The sequence below is a fragment of the Hylobates moloch genome, unplaced genomic scaffold (genome assembly GCF_009828535.3).
Source record: "Hylobates moloch isolate HMO894 unplaced genomic scaffold, HMol_V3 SCAFFOLD_14, whole genome shotgun sequence".
NCBI classification, from domain to species: domain Eukaryota; kingdom Metazoa; phylum Chordata; class Mammalia; order Primates; family Hylobatidae; genus Hylobates; species Hylobates moloch.
In genome coordinates, this window is record NW_026652289.1 from 51,238,767 (window position 1) to 51,254,342 (window position 15,576).

At 37.9% G+C, this 15,576-nt stretch overlaps 1 protein-coding gene across 4 annotated transcripts in view; it reads right to left on the reverse strand.

The window, feature by feature from the left end:
- Window positions 1-15,576, reverse strand: part of HMG20A (high mobility group 20A) — a 106,463-nt gene that overhangs the window by 73,731 nt on the left and 17,156 nt on the right. For 3 of the 4 annotated variants that reach the window (XR_009209829.1, XM_032175620.2, XM_032175621.2), the window contains exon 2: window positions 5,440-5,532. The exons of the other annotated variant lie outside the window; for it this stretch is intronic. The gene's annotated coding sequence lies outside the window, so the exon portion shown is untranslated. The remainder of the gene's footprint in view (window positions 1-5,439; window positions 5,533-15,576) is intronic. 4 annotated transcript variants of the gene reach the window in all.

Genomic DNA, 15,576 nt, shown 5'->3' on the forward strand with positions numbered 1-15,576 from the left:
GGATTACAGGTATGCACCACCATGCCCAGCTAATTTTTTATTTTTAGTAGAGACAGGGTTTCTTCGCCATGTTGGCCATGCTGGTCTCAAACTCCTGGTCTCAAGAGATCCACCCACCTCAGTCTCCCAAAGTGTTGAGATTACAGGCGTAAGCCACCACACTCGGCCTCCTTTGCTCATTTTTAAAATTGGGTTAAAACTGTATTGTTATTGCAAAATTGCAAGAGTTCTTTTTATATTGAAGATACTAGACACTTATCAGATGTACTATTTTCAAATATTTTTCTCCCATTCTCTGGGTTGTCTTTTCACTTTGATAGTGGTCTTTGAAGTACAAACGTTTTTAACTTTAAAGTACAAATTATCTATTTTTTTTTCTTTGGTTGCTCGTGCTTTAGGTGTCACATTTAAGAAACTACTGCCTAATCAAAGGTTGTGAAGATTTACCCTTATGAGTTCTTCTAAGAGCTTTATAATTTTAGCTCTTAACATTTATGTCTTTGATTCATTCTGAGAAAATGCACCATATTCTCTGACCTCTACATCTTTGCAACGGCCATTTGTTGTCTTTGGTTAGAATACTTCCTAGTACCCCAGTCTCTCTTGTCTGGCCAATTATACTTTCTTATCCTTCACATCTCACCTTAGATGTGTCTTCTTTCAGCATGTGTTCTTGGATCAATCAAGAATGAATCAGATGCCCCTTTTATGTACTACCAGAGCATTCTGTACTAAACACCCATAATAATACTTGACTCACTGTACTACACTTGTCTTTTCTAACCCTTAGTTACATGTTTTGTTAGGTTATAAACAGTGCCTTGTTTACCTTTAAATTTCCCCCAGCCTGGTTTTGAGCATATCATGGGCATTTGTTAAATATACGTTTGAGGAACAAATACAATTATGTATTTCACAGCTTCATCATAATATTGTGGCCAGATTTTGCCTAAAGCCACACCTTACCCCTCAACTGAAGGAGGCTCCTCATTCAATTAGTATTTAATTATTGCTCAAGCAGGCACTTTTGCAGATTATGTATCTTTTAAATGGATTAACTCTGAAACGGGTGGACATTCAATACATTCTCTAAATGTTTCCTCATATATGCATTCTCCTTTATTATTTGTAAGGAGTGAGACTATCTTCAAACAATGGAGTCAGTGTTCATGTCTACTTTAGTGAACATGGCTGACTGATGTATATTCTGTATTGGAATTTTCAACTTTCCATTCATGTTAGATATTCATGTCTAAGTATTGAATCTTTAACATCAATTTTGTTCAGTGAAGCCTTTCATGGCCTCTGTATATAAAATTGCAGATACCCCCTTTCCTTGAACTGTTCCTAACCTCTTTCCCTGCTTTGTTTTTTCTTGGTACTTCAAACTATGTATCATTATTCATTTTACTTATTTTATCTTGTTTTTTGTCTGTTCCAGTACACTGTGAGCTCAAAATTTGTAGATGCCCACAACTGGCCCTGCAGAACCTATGACTACAAAAAGTCGGCCCTGTATCCACAGGTTCTGTGTCTCTTGAATACTGTATTTTCCACCCCAAATTGACTGAATTTGTGGATGCAGAACTCAAGGATACACAGGGCCAACTATAACTGCAAATTAAAACAATAATGAGCTACCACTACAAACCTATTAGAATGGCCAAAATCCCAAACACTGACACCACTAAATGCTGACAATAATGTGGAGCAACAGGAACTCTCCTTCATTATGTGGGGATACAAAATAGTACAGACATTTCAAAAGACAGGCAGTTTTTTTTTTTTTTTTTTTTTTTTCTTTTTTTGAGACGGAGTCTCGCTCTGTCGCCCAGGCTGGAGTGCAGTGGCTCAATCTCGGCTCACAAGACAGGCAGTTTTTTACAAAATTAAACATACTCTTGCCATACAATCCAGCAATTGCACTTCTTACCTTAATATTTACCCAAATGAATGGAAAACTTATGTCCACACAAAAACCTGCACACAGATGTTTACAGTAGCTTTATTCATAATTGCCAAAACTTGGGCATAACCAAGATGTCCTTCAGTAGGTGAGTGGCTGAACTGTGATACATTCAGATAATAGAATATTATTCACTGCTAAAAAGATATGAGTTATGAAGCCATGAAAAGACATGGAGGAAACTTAGTGCATATCACTAAGTGAAAGAAGTCAATCTGAAAAGGCTATATAAATTGAGCATCCCTAATCTGAAAATCAGAAATTCAAAATGCTCCAAAATCTGAAATTTCCTGAGTGCCCACTTGATGACCCAGGAGGAAATTCATACAATAATGAGCTACCACTACACACCTATTGGAATACCCTAAATCCCAAACACTGATACCACCAAATGCTGGCAAGGATGTAGAACAAGAGCTCTCCTTCATTGTATGAAAATACAAAATACAAAAATTCCACATGGGACTTCACGTAATGGGTCACAATAAAAACACTGGCACACGATACTTAGTTTATTCAACTTGCCATTGTTTGTTGTTAACAGCTGGCACAGGTGCACTGGTGATGCTACTGTACTGTTTACCCCGAACACATTATTTTTTGACTGTATTAATGGCATGTCACATTTTTTACTGTTAAGTACTTATGTGCAAATAAATGTAAGAAAATGATTTGCTTATTGGTAGCACATGAATTCAGAATCAGGAATAATGGTGATGCCAAATAATCACAGACTGTACATGTGGGTGGCTGAGTGACACCTTTGCTTTCTCATTCAATGTATACAAACTTTGTTTCATACACAAAATTAATAAAATCATTGCTATAAAATTACCTTCAAGTCATGTGTAAGGTAAATGGATACAACATAAATGGATTTCCTGTTTAGACTTGGGTCTCATCCCCAACATATCTCATTATGTGTATGCAAATATGCAAATACAAAAAATTAGCCAGGTGTGGTGGCGGGCACCTATACTCCTAGCTACTTGGGGAGGCTGAGGCAGGAGAATGGCGTGAACCCTGGAGGCAGAGCTTGCAGTGAGCCGAGATCTTGCCACTGCACTCCAGCCTGGGCGACAGAGCGAGACTCCGTCTCAAAATAAATAAATAAATAAATAAATAAAAAATAAATCTGAAAAGATCTGAAGCCTGAAACACTTCTGGTCCTAGACATTTTGGATAAGGGAAACTCAACCCATATGTTGTAAATCCATCCACCTATCTGACATCCTGGATAAGCAAAAATATGGAGACAGTAAAAAGATTAGTGGTTGCCAGGGGAGTAGGATGAATAGGTGGAACATGGGATTTTTAGGGCAGTGAAACTTTCTACGTGATACAATGGTGGATACATGTCATTATAAATCTGTCAAAACTCACAGACTGTCCAACACCAAGAGAGATGGACACTATGTAAACTATGGTGATTATGTGTCAATATAGGTTCATTGATTTTAACAAATGTAGCATTCTGGTGCCAGGGATATTAATAGTTGGGGAGGCTGTGTGTGTGCGGGGACAGGGAATATATAGGAAGTCTCTGTATTTTCTGCTCATTTTTGTTGTGAATCTAAAAGCGCTCTAAAATGTAACATTCGTTCATTTTAAAATTGCCATATTATATATTTAGAATATTTTAATTATGTATTTTATTATGCCAGAGAACTGGTATAAAGAGGTTTGGGAACAAACACAACTGACTTTGATATGCATACAATTTAATTGGAGGAAAGAAAAGAGGCTTACTAGAGAGTAGTCTACCAGCTGTGAACGTTTAGCTAAAAGCAATCAGTGGGCTGTGGACATTAATCAATATGTTTTACAGTGGGAATGAGAACACTGGCTAATCCTGCCAGGCAGTTAACTGGGGTTCAGTTAAGTGAAATTCAGTTAAAAACTCTTTCACCATAGGTTTTTATATGAGAGATGAGAGGGAAAAAGATGAGGAGAGAGAAGAGGCAATTTGGGAGTAATTAAGTACTTAGGTTTTAGGGGAGGGTTGGGGTAGGGAGAGGCAATTAGGGTCTAAACATAAGGCTTGCTGCTTCAAGAGAAGGGCATAAGGAGGGGTGTGTTTGGCTGGGCACTGGGGTGGGGGTGGACAGAAAATATGGCTCTCTAGACCTAAAATTGATAGCCCAGGCTCCTATGACTATTATTGATCTTTGTTTTATTATTTATTTATTTATTTTTGAGACGAGCCTCGCTCTGTCACCCAGGCAGAAGTGCAGTGGCTTGATCTCTGCTTACTGCAACCCCCACCTCCTGGTTCAAGCAATTCTCTGCCTCAGCCTCCCGAGTGGCTGGGATTACAGGTGCCTGCCACCACGTCCAGCTAATCTTTTTTTTTTTTTTTTTTTTAGTAGAGACGGAGTTTCACCATCATAGCCAAGCTGGTCTTGAACTCCTGATCTTGTGATCCACCCACCTCAGCCTCCCAAAGGGCTGGGATTACAGGCATGAGCCACCGTGCCCGGCCTTATTATTGATTTTTAAAATGTTGGTAGGCTACCCTAGGAACCAAACTATAGAGAAACTGATCCATTCATTCAACAAACATTATCTACCATCCTGGGCATTTTCTACGCATTGGGAATACAGCAATGACCAAAACAGGCAAAGATCCTTGCCCTTATAGAGCTCACAGTGTACTGGAACAGACAAAAAAAACGAGATAAAATAAGTAAAATGAATAATGATACATAGTTTGAAGTACCAAGAAAAAACAGAGCAGGGAAAGAGGTTAGGAACAGTTCAAGGAAATGATGGAGTGTCTGCAGTTTTATATACAGAGGCCATGAAAGGCTTCACTGAGGTAATCTTTGGGGAAAGACCAGAAGGAGATGAAAGAACTATGCATGTATGTGGGGAAAGAGCGGCCCTAGCAGAGGAAACAACTAGTGCAAAGGAGTCCACCTGGTGTGACTGAGGAGGTGGCAAATGTGGCTGGACTGAACTAGTGGGAAAAGGAGATGAGGTCTGAAAGCTAACCGGGGCTACTGGAAGGTTTTCAGCAGATAAGGCATAGAATTTAACATGTTTATAGGATCATTCTGGCTGCTATTTTGAGAACAGACTGAATGCAGGTGGAGAGGGAAAAGGGAAAGTAAGGAAATCATTTGGGAAGCAACTGCAACAAAACAGCTGAAAGAATTCAATCAGAATAGCAGTAGTAGAGATGGTGAGAAGTGGTCAGATTCTTAATATATTTTGAAGGTAAAGCTGGTTTCTAAGTTCAAAATAACTGGAAAAAACATCAGGACTAGAATCTATAAACTGTGGCCTGCATATACTTTAACTGTAGTCTTGTAATCAGTTTAGTAAAAAGGATGACTTGTACTAACAATATACTACTTGCAAATTTTTTGAAGCTAAATAGTGGGGTTTTTTGGCCACAAAAGAAATAATCCAGCCTCCATCTAACATAAATGCCTAGAGAGTTTATATTTCAACAAACATTTGTTGATCACCTTCATTATGTAACCAAGATGGTGTTTCGTGTCAAGTGATGTGTAGCTTTGCTTTATAGAATTTTACAGTCCGTTATCTTCCTTGTAGAGACTCTGTTTTCGAAAAAAAAAAAGAGAAAAAGAGGCCAGAGTTAGAAACAAAAATTAATCTTCTATCTTTATGATTTTTTTCTCCAAATTCCTTATGTGATAGTACATGATTTTTCTGAAGTAAAAATTTTAGAAACTTAAATCAGATATTTTCTTAAAAACCACAGAAGTACTAGATCATCAAAAGAGACTGTCACAGTTCAGATTTCTTGCTAGACAATTGGATCACTGTATATGCCTTTTGCCCCCTCAATGGAACCTTGATGGAAAACTGTCAATATTAGGACATAAAATGTGTTGTGAAGAAAAAAACTCCACAAAACCAAAACATCTAAGAATAGTATTTTATATCAGTTTTTGTAAAGCACGGTGATAACGCAGGGAAAATAAAAAACACTTCCTCTTCCAAAGCAAAATTTGTCATTTTACAAGCAGAGTGTTGCCTTTTGAGGTCACAGTCCACCTCGTTGGCTTTTTCATGATGCCTGTTGGTCCCAAGTTGCCCTTCCTACAGAGGCAATCTAAGCACTGCTTTTATTATTAGTAAACAAGGAGGTGATTGCCCAAGTAAGACAACTTCTGGACCAGCGCCTGAACTAAGAGTTAAAGTAATCCAATAAAACCTGGAATTATTTCCTTAGTGTAGAGTACTTCCCCAATTTCCTGGGACATGGGTATACTATGAAACGGTAAAAAGGTGGGTCCATATAAGCTGGGATGGGGAGTGCTGGTAAAGCCTTACTCCCCCTAGGAGGCCTGTGATATATGAAAAGGTGTTTTCAGTGACAGTCAATTTTGTATTTGGAGGAAAAAAACAAAAAACAAAACCAAGCTTGTTTTAAGTATACAAAGCACAAAAAGTTAATGTTCTTGTTTGGTAAAGATATGTATGTATACTTTTTTTTTTTTTTGAGATGGAGTCTCGCTCTGTCACCCAGGCTGGAGTGCAGTGGTGTGATCTCGGCTCACTGCAAGCTCCGCCTCCAGGGTTCGTGCCATTCTCCTGCCTCAGCCTCCCAAGTAGCTGGGACTACAGGTGCCCACCACCATACCCGGCTAATTTTTTGTATTTTTAGTAGAGACGGGGTTTCACTGTATTAGCCAGGATGGTCTTGATCTCCTGACCTTGTGATCCGCCTGCCTCAGCCTCCCAAAGTGCTGGGATTACAGGTGTGAGCCACCGCACCCGGCCACATATGTATACTTTTTAGTCACATCTTGGTGATTCACATGCAGGATATATCAGAAAAGGGAATTTATGTATTTATCAAGAGGAGACACGAGTTTTTTTTTAAAGCTGAAAAACAATGTTTTTCAGTTTATGGTATGTCACTATGTTAGGCATCAAAGATACAGAGGTAAATAAGATTTAAAAAAACCCAGCAACACTTATTATTTTACAGTTCATAATCTAGTAGGGGACGTGGAAAGAGGGTAATGGCTGATGTGTGTAACGGTATTTATTTAAATATACGAGAAAAACAGACAAAGAGGAATTGAATGTGTGGGGTAACCAGCTAAGGTGATTGTTAATTATCCTAATACATTCACAGATGGAAATGTTATTAGGAAGGAATACAGAAAACACCAGCTGAGAAAACACCTGAGAAGGACCACACAGCTCTGGGTCCTTACATGTTTGGAAATCCAGATTCATATTAAGGTAGGTAGCTCTAAAACAATATAATTCAAGGCTGGAGTCTGCGAAAAGCAACGTAATCAGCATAGACGGTAGTCCCCCCTTATCTGTGGTTCTGCTTTGCCAGGTGTGTTAACTTGTGGTCAACTGCAGTCCAAAAATATTAAATGGGAAGTTTCAGAAATAATTCATAAGTTTTAAGTTATACACTGTTGAGTAGTGTGATGAAATCCCATGCTGTCCTGCTCCATCCCACCCAGGATGTGAATCCTCCCCTTGTCCAGCATATCCATGCTGTATACACTACCTGCCCATTAGGTACTTAGCAGCCTTCTAGGTTATCAGATCGACTGTTGCACTATCACAGGGCTGGTGTTATTTTACTTTACAATGGCCCCAAAGTAGAAGAGAAGTGAGGCTGCCAATTTGGATATGCCAAAGAGAAGCTGTAAAGTGCTTCTTTAAGTGAAAAGGAAAAAGTTCCTGACTTAACAAAAGGAAAAAAAAATCACAAATGCTGAGGTTGCTAAGATCTACAGTAAAGATAAACCTGTGAAATTGTGAAGAAGGAGAAATTCATGTGTACCACATGTATAGGATTTGTTACTATCCATGGTTTCGGGCATCCTACTGGGGGTCTTGGGATGTACCCCCATGGATAAAGGGGAACTACTGTATGAGAAAGCAGAAGTAACAAAGGTCCCTAGTATCTGAACCCAAACATAAAATTCATAGTTAACAATTCCAGGGAAAGGGTCCTTATTGGTTCAAGGAACACTGCTCCTCTATTTTCCTACATTTTACACGGCTCTTCAGCTCAAACCTGCAGCTGTGAGGCAACGCTGAAGAGAGGAGGTAGAAAGAATGTTTCTTTCTTTTACAGGCAATAAATCCTAAATCGTTTACCCTCTCAAAAGCCAATGAAGACTGCAAGTAAAGGATGACATGTTTGAGAAGGAAAATTGAAGAACATTTATAAAAACTATAGTGTAATAAATGGAAACTAATCCCATCAAAGTGTTTTTCATTTTAATCAACTGACTTACAAATTAAATTTTCTTCCTAGGAAGATTTCCTAAAAGAAAAACAGAGGACGCTCAATAGCAGAGGAATTTCCTCAGACAAAAGCTGAAGACAGAAAACTTTAGTTACAGGGAGGCAAAGCAGTTAGTGGTCTTTACTACTCCGAACAGTAAGATGAAATTTAGTTTTCCTCACAAGATGAATAGGCACAACTGTAACATGCTTTACAGTTTAAACTGAAAGAAACTGAAAAACTCAGAATTATTTTGCTATATTTTGCCTTTGAAACCTAATAACAATGCTCAGGACTTCAGAAAGTTACAAATAGCCACAGAATTCAAATTTGACACATTTAAGCTCTACAAGACCAGTTTCCTAGGAACATTTCTCCTTTGATAACCTACTCAATGATAAAACTTCAAACTTCAACTTCCACACACAGAGTCTCAGTTCTCACCCTACCATAGTAATTCAGAACAAGTGGTTAGATTTAATCTTTTTTGTTTAAAAGCTACTGATTGTTTCTTTTTTTCAAGGTGAAACAAAGAAAAAACAAGTTTAAAACTACATTAGCTGTAACTTTCATTATATCACTTCGAGATTCTTGGTGTTTACAGCACTTATTAAAATCTGACAAAATCTGTATTTTCAGCATTGCCTAGTGCTGTTCAAGGGTTCACTTAGCCCAGGAAGGAAGGACTAAGTCCAGGGAATAAGAATCTACAGAACGATTTGTTTTGTTCTTTCAACATTAAATGCACTCATTTGCCTGTTAGCAAGTACTTCTGTCATGAACAGAAGTCTACTGTAGTACCAAGTAGAGGCATTATATGAGCATCTGCTTCAATACCCTTATATGCAAAATGGGGCTAAAATTTATTCTATTTACCTCAAAGGTATACCGTGAGGATCAAATATTTCTTTACAAGCTCTGCAAACAATAAAAGAATGTGAAAGCTATTTTAAAAATTATATTACAAAATTATCAATGAAATATTTATGAGAAAGTATATGGATTATAAGTATATTAAAAGAATAGATACAGGCCAGGCATGTTGGCACACACTTGTAATCCTAACACTTTGGGAGTCCGAGGTAGGTGAATTGCTTGATCTTAGGAATTTGAGACCAGCTGGGGCAACATGGCGAAACCCCATCTCTACCAAAAATACAAAAATTATCTGGGCATGAGGGCACGCGCCTGTGGTCCCAGCTACTAGGGAGGCTGGGCTGAGGTGGGAGGATTGCTGGAGCCCAGGAAGTTGAGGCTGCAGTGAGCCATGATCGTGCCACTGCATTCCAGCCTAGGTGACACAGTGAGACCCTGTCGTAATAATAATAATAATAATAATAATAATAATAATAATAATAATAATAAATAAGTACATAAGAAAAAAGATTGGAAGGAAATACATCAAAATATTCAAAGTATTGGGAAGCAGAGATGGGTGGATCACTTGAGGTCAGGAGTTCAAGACGAGCCTGGCCAACATGGTGAAACGCTGTCTCTACTGAAAATACAAAAATTAGCCGGGCATGGTGGTGGGCGCCTGTAATCCCAGCTACTCTAGAGGCTGAGGCAGGAGAATGGCTTGAACCCAGGAGGTGGATGTTGCAGTGAGCTGAGATTGTGCCATTGCACTCCAGTCTGGGTGACAGAGTGAGACCCTAATAATAATAATAGTAATAATAAATAGATACATAAGAACAAAGATTGGAAGGAAACACATCAAAATGTTCAAAGTGTTGGGAGGCCGAGGTGGGCAGATCATTTAAAGTCAGGAGTTCAAAACCAGCCTGGCCAACATGGTGAAACCCTGTCTCTACTAAAAATACAAAAATTAGCCAGGTATGGTGGCAGGAGCCTATAATCCCAGCTACTCTGGAGGCTGAGGCAGGAGAATCGCTTAAACCTGGGAGGTGGAGGTTGCAGTGATGTGGGATCACACCACTGCACTCCAGCCTGGGTGACAGAGCGAGACTCTGTCTCAAAGAAAAAAAAAAAAAGAAAGTTCAAAGTAGTTATGTCAGGGTGGTGAAATTATAAATAATTACTTTCCAATCTTTGTTTTTTTTTTTTTTTGAGACAGGGTCTCGCTCTGTCGCCCAGGCTGGAGTGCAGTGGCTCAATCTCAGCTCACTGCAAGCTCCACCTCCTGGGTTCACACCATTCTCCTGCCTCAGCCTCTCCAAGTAGCTGGGACTACAGGCGCCCGCCACCACGCCCGGCTAATTTTTTGTATTTTTAGTAGAGACGGGGTTTCACTGTGGTCTCGATCTCCTGACCTCGTGATCCGCCCGCCTCGGCCTCCCAAAGTGCTGGGATTACAAGCGTGAGCCACCGCGCCCGGCCCCCAATCTTTGTTTTAAACTCCACCTTCAGCAGTATGATTTTGTTACTTTAAAGAAAGAGGAAAAGTGCCATCAAGGATCACAGATGTTTTAAAATTAAATTTTAATTTCACATGCAATACTTAGTTTCTTTTTTTAAAAAAAATATGGCTACACGTAGAGCTAAAATTCCCTTTTTGCCAGACTCTCCATACTCCCCTTTCCAGAAAAACACCATTAGAAGGGTTTCTAACTCCAGCCTGAGTGACGGAGCAAGACTCCGTCTCAAAAACAAACAAACAAACAAAGAGTTTCTAGCTTATTGCTGAAAGATGCCTTAAAGATAGTTGCTAATGATATATTCTTTCTCTCTCTCATCCGAATTAGGACTGTAGGGCAGAGAAGGGTATGCATGTCTAGCAGGGAGAGTAAGGGCACAATTTATAAACCTCATGCTTTATATTAAAAATTCCCTTAAATTCTGCATTCAGTTTTATAAAGCAGTATTTATTTTAACACAAAAATTAATATTTTAAATTGCATGAGGCCAGGACAAGGATCATTAGCCTTAAAACAGTATTTCCCCATGAGTGCAATAACACACAGCACAGATTCAGTTCATTTTCTTGACAGATGACCGACATATTTTGATACTGAGGGGAAAAAAGTGTTGTGACTTCCTTATTGAATATCTCCACTATATAGCAATAGATTGAGAAGTTCTAACTCAATTTATATCCTGTTAACTTTCCAGAGAAGTTACATGAAAATACACTGAAATTACCAAACAAGAATACCATTTAATTATGGGAAAACAGACCATGAAAATGAGCTCAGCATTTCCTTAAGAGGTTTAACTCTGAAAATTACAATATATCTGAGGATGTTATATGTACATTCTTATGTCACTGGCAGGAAAAGTAACAAGCTTTTGATAAGTTGTTGTTTTACTTCTTGCCAATATACCTTAAGATAAACCTAAAATGTAATGTGTCTGATTCATCTCTAATTCCACTGGCATCTCTGTGCCTTCAGAAATTGGACTCTAAATTACCTTACATGAAAAAGAAAAGTTATTGGTACTCTTAAGCTCATCATTATAATATTTTTCCACAGAAGCTTCTCTGGAGGCATTTATTCTTACTAGAAACTCTGTCCAAATATTTAATTTGGTCCTGGGTGTTTAGTAACATTAGAATATTTAAAAGACAAAGTTGATAAATTACAATCAAGATGCAGTAATGTGAGCTATGAGGAAAAAAAGCTTAACTGTGATTTCTACAACAAATTCACTCAAAATTTGGAGACAAAAAGCATCTCAAATATTTGATAAAGGATGATGTGCAGCATAAACTACAAGGAGACAACCTGAGGCAGTAGGAAGAGCTCTGAATCGAAGTCAGGAAATCTGACTTTGAGTTCAGGATATGCTACCAACTAACTGGTTTCTGGGATCACTAAATGACTCTGGCTCAAGTTTTTTCACCTGTTAATGAAGAACAAAATCAACTTCAAATTTGTTTAGCTGTCAGACTACACAGAATACTGAGAAACAGTACATTTAATTATATGAACTAGAAACACTAACAAACTAGCAGAAAATATGAATATATTAAAAATTCAGTAAAAAATCACAACCATAAACATATATTACACAAACAAACACAGAGTTCTCTAAGCATGGTATGCATTTCTGAATTCTATTCATATTTATTTGCTATCTGGGAGGGAGTCTCAGTTTATATTGAGGGCTCTGGAGTCAGAGCCTAGATTCCAATCTCATCTTTTACTTATTAGCTGTGGAACTTAGGCAAGCTAGTCAAAAGCTCCGAACCAAGGTTCTCTTATCCTATAAATGAGAAGAGTAATAGTATATACTATATAGAAGTTATCTCAAGAAGTAATCTGTGTAAATAAAGCAGGTAGTATGGTGTCATCACATAGTAAGAGCCTAATAACAATAATGATAGCAATAATTGCAGCAAGAATTTATTGCTTACTAAGTACCAGGCACTATTTTAAGAGCTATACATGTATGATACCACTTAATCCTCACATCCGCCGTATCAAGTAGATATTATCATTAGCTCCTATTTTATAGTGAACAAACTGATCCACAGAGGGGTTAAGTAACTTACAAATGTTTACTGTGATAGTCACTATGGCTATTCAAAAATATTTAGATCTCCTTTCAGAAACATAAGAGGAAACTTCCTCACTGCCTCAGAGAAGACACAAGGACCATGTAACTCATGGGCAATGAAAGTGAGTGACATATGATTCTTCTGGGCAGAAAATCTGAGTCTATAAGCAATTTGCCATGTTTCCTTCCCCTGAATACAGTGACTGTGGAAGTATATATTATAATGGAGTTTACATCAGCCTGGTTGTCTAAGTGACCACAAATAGCATAGCCCCACGTTGACCCACTTTGGACAAATAGCATAAGTGAGAAAAGAAAGCCACTGAGATTTTGTGGTTGTTTATTACCACAGCAATATAAATAGCAATAACCTAGCCTATCCTAACTGACACTTTCTCAGTTAACAAATTTCAGATTTAAGTAACATCATTATCTACTTATTTATACTTAATACCCAAGGTTTCAAAATAAATTATGAGAGAAAATAGTACATTTCTATCCACTTACTTCTTTTTGTGTGTGTAAACCAACAAAAGTTCACTACTATCTAGTTTAATACCACAATTTAAGAATTGCTGGTCTAAATGTCTTCATGATCTTAGGCTAGGCAAAGATTTCTTAAAGAGGACAAAGCACTAACCACATTAGAGAAAAGTGACAAATTGGAGTTCACTATAGTTAAGAATATCTGTTCATCAAAAGATCATGTTAAAGGAGTAAAAAGGCAAGCCACAGACTAGGAAATTATATTTGTAATACACATATTCCCTAAAGATTCATATTTAGAATATACGAAGAACTCCTAAATATCACTAAGATTAAAAATAAATGATCCATTTTTTAAAAAAAGGGGGCTAAATACAAAGCAAGCACTGCATAAAGAGACTATCCAAATGATCAATAGCTATAGAAAAAGAGATAGTATTATATACCCACCAGAATGGCTAAAATAATAAAAAAAAAAAAGACAATACACAGTGGTAGCAAGGATGGAAAGGAACTGAAATTCTCTTAGGGTGCTACTGGGAATCTAAATGGGGACAATCACTTTGGAAAACTATTTAGCAATACCTGTTAAAATACACCTATCCTATGAACCAGCAACTCCATTCCTAGTAATATATCCTAGAGAAATGAGTGTATATAACCAACAGAAGACATGTATGGGAATGTTCTTAGCAGCTTTTTAAATAATAACCTCAAAGTGGAACCAACCCATGTGTTCATCAACAGTAGCATGGATATGTTATGATATAGTCCTACAATGAAATCAGTGGAATACTATACAGCTTGAACTACTGCTACATGCAACATGGATGAATCTCATAGATATAATGATGAGCCAAGAAGCCAGACCCACGAGAATAAATATTCTATGAATATATTTATATGAAGCTCAATAACAAGTAAAACAACCATAGAGTGACAGAAATCAGAATAGTGGTTATCTCTGGTGGGGAGAGAGAAGGTAATGACTGAAGAGCCTCCTAGAGTGATGAAAATATTCACAGGCACATATATATCTATGTAAAAATTCATTGATTTTTGTACTTTACTGTATATACCATAGTTTTAAAAAGTAAAAGAAAAAAAGCAGCATTGGTTAAGATGAGAATTCCAAGATTAGAAAGTCCCACAAAGATCACTGAGTCCAATCATACAACCAAGGCTCAGCCCCCAACCTGAAAGTCTCTCTTGGGAATGTCTACTCCCACTTCTCAATAGCTCTGACAATTGTAAAGGTTTTCTTTATAATGAACTCCAAACCTACGGCCGCGTATGGTGGCTCACGCCTGTAATCCCAGCACTTTGGGAGGCTGAGGCAGGTGGATCACGAGGTAAGGAGATCGAGACCATCCTGGCTAACACGGTGAAATCCCGTCTCTACCAAAAAAATACAAAAAAATTAGCCGGGTGTGGTGATGGGCGCCTGCAGTCCCAGCTACTCAGGAGGCTGAGGCAGGAGAATGGCATGAACCAGGGAGGCGGAGCTTGCAGTGAGCCGAGATCACGCCACTGCACTCCAGCCTGGGCGACAGAGGAGACTGTCTCAAAAAAAAAAAAAAGAAACTCGAAAACATTTTCTCTTGAAATGAAATTTATCTGGTTTAAAATTGGTAGTAAATAGGCATTTTTTCATGGGTTTTGGGAAATGCTAGTAGCCTGAAAGCTGTTTCAAATTGTTGTGCTTATAATTTTCTATCAAATGTACAATTAAGCATCTTATTGTATTAAAACCAGCTTCAAAAGCAATAATTAAAAACTACATCTAAGATGAAGAAAGCAAACCCAAGCTATATAAGAAAATGCAGAATATCTTGTAATATCAAATCATAATAGATGTGTATAACTTATAAAACATGTGAATACATTAATATTGTGAAGTATGGTCATTTTTTGCTTTATTCTGATTATTCTGATTAAAAGACATGTCATACTACGGTTGCATTATGGCATATTTATGTGACTAAAATAGCTAATAATATTTACAAACAATATTGTAAATCTCAGGAGTAACCAAATGCGATTAGACTACCTTTCCTTTGTAGGGCCCTTATATATTTTTTAAAAATTGCAGTTTGGCTGGGTCCAGTGGCTCACACCTGTAATCCCAGCTCTTTGGGAGGCCAAGGTGGGAGGACAGCTTGAGCCCAGGAGTTTGAGACCAGCCTGGGCAACAAAGCAAGATCCTGTCTCTAAAAAAAAAAAAAAAAAAAAAAAAAAAAAAAATTAAAACTAAAAACCTAGCTTGGTGTGGTGGTATGAGCTTGCAGTCCAAGCTACTTGGGAGGCTGAGGCGGGAGGATCACTTTTGCCTAGGAGTTCAAGGCTGCAGTGAGTTATCATGCCACTGCACTCCAGCTTGGGTCACAGAGCAAGATCCTGTCTCAAAAAAACGAGCAAAATTGTA